Source organism: Aplysia californica, unplaced genomic scaffold (genome assembly GCF_000002075.1).
Source record: "Aplysia californica isolate F4 #8 unplaced genomic scaffold, AplCal3.0 scaffold00477, whole genome shotgun sequence".
Lineage (NCBI taxonomy): Eukaryota > Metazoa > Mollusca > Gastropoda > Aplysiida > Aplysiidae > Aplysia > Aplysia californica.
Window position 1 is genome coordinate 13,564 of NW_004797747.1, and position 4,501 is coordinate 18,064.

The window sequence follows — 4,501 nt, forward strand, 5'->3', positions numbered from 1 at the left end:
GAACGCTCGACTGCAGTACGAATAATACCTTTTCCATAGCACATTTAATACATTAAAACAATAACATTCAACTGTAACTAGCTTTACAATATATCTACTGAGGGAAAACCTATTTTCGAAATCATTAATCAGTATCCTATTTATTCGATGTCAAGACATCCATCGTAAATTTATTCCACGTCATATGGGTTTCCCCGCCAAACCCAGATCATTTTGTGTCACGCACGGGGAAATCAGTCGCATAGAGTTATCTCCTTTTAAAACTAGTACTGTAAATCTATGGGCGCTCGTCAATTTGGGGTTTAATAACATGGCATCATTGGCATCATATGAAAGTTTTTTAAAAAATTTGATTTTGATTTAAAAACATTTTCAATCTATCTTGAACAGAAGTCAAGAATAAGTGTTATTGAAGGAGAAGGTATCAGATGTAAAATTAGCGAGAAAAGGCCCGTCAAAGTTTGGTGACTTCAAAAGCTGTAGTGTCTTTGGAAACTGAAAGGTTGCCTGATAATTTATTATTGTCATGCAGAAATGTATTTTTTATGGGTCATAAACAGTTTTGAGCCTATAACAAGAAAACAAGGATCGATAAAAATTGCCAAACTGTCTGGAAAAAATGTCGATATCTTCACATTTTAATATTTCGACGAGTGTGACATTTATTATGATACCACCGCTAGATCTATGTTTGAATGTTCAGGATTGAATTCCAAATATTGTACCCCTACTCAATGTTGTGCCCAGATGCTCTTAAGCACTGATATCATCCATGTCTTTTCCTGTCGCCCATCCGTTCAAGTTCTCTAAGTAGGTTATTCTTGGTCTAGCTCTGCCTTTTCTTCCTTGTGTTTCTGTTTTAAAGATATTTTAAAAGTTCAAAGACAACGAAAAAAGTACGGGGTAAAAGAAAAAATAGAACTACATACACTAGCAGTGCAACATATAGAAAGCGTGAAACAACACACGCCAAGATGATATGAAATGCCCCCCCCCTCGCCCCCCCCCCACCCCACCCTTTCGTCCTGCACCTACAAAAAGAAACCCACAAACAATTAGCTCTAAATGTTGTATTCAAAATAATTTTTAAAAAAGTAAAGAACGTCTTAGATTTTTAAATTTTCATTTTACTATACTCTGTCAACTCTCGAGTCTTCTATTTTGAAGTCGTTCTTCTTTAACCTTCCAAAAGGATGAAATCATGGAAACGATAGTGAAGTGTTTCCACAGGTATACTGTTACGTCGCATACAACTTTCGGCGAAGTGATCAGTGCATAGTACTGTGAAAATGAGGCTGTTGTGTTGACATGCGACTATAGTTTCCAGCAAACCAGGACGTTAATTGTTGTCGGTCAAGGTATTTTTTCCCCAGAATCCTTGTTCAGTCTTAATGTTAACAGTAGTTGTTCTTACAAGACCAGAATAAAATCGGCGCACTTGGACTTTCATCACTTAGCCTTCATCACTTCTTGTTTTGTTGCGTTTTGTTGCTACACATGTTCAGATCTTGTATGACCATTAGAACCTCTGTGTATGTTTTGTAAAAAAAAATAAAAAGGGGAAAAAATACACTGACAATTAATTCCTTTCAGTCCACATATATTTGTACACGTGTGCGAGTATTCGGAGTGTTTCTGTGTGTATGTGTGTGTGTGTATGTGTGTGTATGAGTGTGTGTGTGTGTGTGTGTGTGTGTGGGCGTGTGTGTGTCTGTGAGTGGGGGGGGGGGGATTATTGTGGGTGGGGGGGGGGGGGGGGGGGGGAGGGGTTCATAGAAAACGCTGGGATGGGATGTTAGAGTAGAGGGACAAAAGGAAAATGCTTTGAAGCAAGGATCCTGCTGTCACAGTCAAGCCAGGATGAGTGGGACACAACATCACAACAGAGAGACGGAGAGACAGGATCCAAAAAATAAATAAATACCAACTAAAAAAAATGTCACCGTGCGGGAATAGAAATCATGTCTTCTGCGTGCAAAGATGAAGAGCATCTCCAGGACACCATAAACACAGGTGAGGACAGAAAGGAACAAATAAAAGGTAGGTGTGTGTGTGTGTGTGTGTGTGTGTGTGTGTGTGTGTGTGTGTGTGTGTGAGAGAGAGAGAGAGAGAGAGAGAGAGAGAGAGAGAGAGAGAACGAGAGAGCGAGAGAGAGAGAGAGAGACTGACAGACAGAGAGAGACTGACAGACAGACCGACAGACGGACAGACAGAGGCAAGGGAAAATAACTGGGACAGGATGAGAGAGAAAGAGGCGGAGAACAACAACAACAACAACAACAACAACAACAATAAAGAATAATAGGGGAAGAAAATAACATCTGAATCAAGAAGAAAGTGGAAATACACGTACGTTTATTCTCATACGTCCGTGTTACCTGCTTCCTTCCGAAACATAATATGCCTTGCTTATGACCCCCTGTTCCCCTTTCCCTGTTATTATGTAGGCTTACCTTTGATTAAGAGTTATGGAGGACGAAGCAACCAGACAAATGTCAGAACGAGGTATGTGTATGTGACCTCTGAACCCAGAGGGATTAGGGACCAAAAAAACCTACGACATGCTTTTCACCGACACCAAGCACATTTTCGTTTGTGTTTTAAGTGAGGTCGACGCGCTTCCTTGGGCTTGCTGTTGTGAGGTAAAGTACTTTAATTATTTATTTGATTTTATTCTACCTTTCTGACTTTAAAAAATATTTTTGGGTTGGTTTAACTCCCTTCTAAGCGCTTATAGAAGTTAAAGACGAAGCCCTTGGCCCAGAGTTGTTGTTGCAAGATTTACAGGGATGATAATGCCTCATCAAATAAATTGCCGATGCAATTATTTTTGATAGTACTCATTGTTCGGACAATAAAGAGCCATTCGGTCTATGTTTTGTACACTATTCAGGACTCAGCCTCATATCAAAAGACTGGGAATACGACAACTGCGCTAAAACAAACGGAGTTCCAAACTCTATTTCTCAGTCTACCAAGTGCAAAGCCAGATTTGCGTATCACGGACGCAACTTCGGGATCAATCCTAGCATTAGCAGAAAGGACACTTAACTACTAGGATGGGTACATTTTTCCACTGCCTTCAGCTGGCTGTAACGCACTTTGATGACTGGGGAACGATGTTTGTTGAGCTTTGAGTAGGTTGGTAGGGGCCTTTGGGCGGATGGTGAGCCCAAAGTTACTACATTCGCTGAAGAAGGAATCCATACATTCATACATGCTGGTATCGTCTTGAAACAATAGGGCACACTCACCAGAAAACAGGAGGTCGCATACCAAAATGTTCCCAGCTTTTTTTGGCTTACAGGATTCCTGCATCATGACCACCTAATCAATTCTAGGCCTAATAGTCACGCCTCGTGGAGGAAATGTGAAAAGGTCCCTGCAACAATGCTGACAACATGCTGGCAATTTTCCAAACCTCTGGATCCGAGCCTGCAAACCACCATGTAATTGTCTCACCAAGTAGATGAACTTAGATGGATATCCAAATTCTGCCGTGATTTTCTAGAGCCTTCACGGCAGACGGGGTCAAATGCTTTTGAGATGTCAACAAAAGTCATGAACAGACCCATGTTTGGTTTACTGCATTTCTTTTGTATTTGCTGGGCAGCAAATACCAGTATCCGCTGTGCTCCTCTCTCCTCGGTTATCATTCCATCTTTCTGGCAAGAACTTATTTGTAGGGAGATGAACAAGATGATAGTTCAGTAGGATTTTGTCAAGAATCTTCCTCGTCCATCATAGCCGTATATTTCACCTGGAATTGAATCGTCCCCTGCAGATACACTCTAAGACAGCCGTTGTACAGCTTCTTTACTTTAGTTTCCTCAAGGGTCAGGAGATCTACAAGCCTGAAGTTGATGATAATAATACATATTATAACAATAAATAGTAATTATTTTGAGGGATTTTTTAGTAATACTATTTCTAATAATGATGATAATAAACGTGTTTACATGGCATATTTTAACTCATGGAGTGCTCAATGCTCATTACTGTAACTAGTTAAAAAAGTACCCGTTCTACGAACGGAGTAATAATGAAGAATTATTTGGAAAGTTAAGAAGAGGAAAGAGACTAAAAACAGGAAAGAAGCAAAACATTTAATATTTTACCTTGAATTTATCCATGTAGCACCCCCTCTTGACTACCTCTAGGGGTAAGACTTCTTCTCCCTCTTCGAAGGGGTGGCATTTTCTTCTAAAGTTCCAGCTCAATCACTTTAAAAAAAAGAATTAGGCCTACATGCCAATTGTTGCTTCCTAGAAGAACCTAATCTAGATTCTAGATCTAGCCTAGATCTCGAAGGATTATAAAGACATAGGCCAATAATTGAAAGAAGGAGCCTTGGCCCATAGATAGATCTAAGTTTAGAAATTCACATTTTTAACAACCAACAAGCGTCACAGATTGCCTAGATTTGTAGATCAATTCACAGCAGGAAAAATCCTCTTTCGAGATTACTTTCTTGATTCTTGATCTCGATCTAGATTCACCT

General features: G+C 39.9%; 1 protein-coding gene across 2 annotated transcripts in view; it reads left to right on the forward strand.

Annotated features, from left to right (window-relative positions):
• Positions 1-1,952: 1,952 nt before the first annotated feature.
• The window catches only part of LOC101862295 (papilin-like), an 8,543-nt gene continuing 5,994 nt past the window's right edge, over positions 1,953-4,501 (forward strand). Inside the window, exon 1 of one of the 2 annotated variants that reach the window (XM_035971652.1) lies at positions 1,953-2,013. The gene's annotated coding sequence lies outside the window, so the exon portion shown is untranslated. Of the gene's footprint in view, positions 2,014-2,556; positions 2,643-4,501 lie in introns of those variants that run through there. The other variant, XM_035971651.1, reaches the window with a different exon arrangement.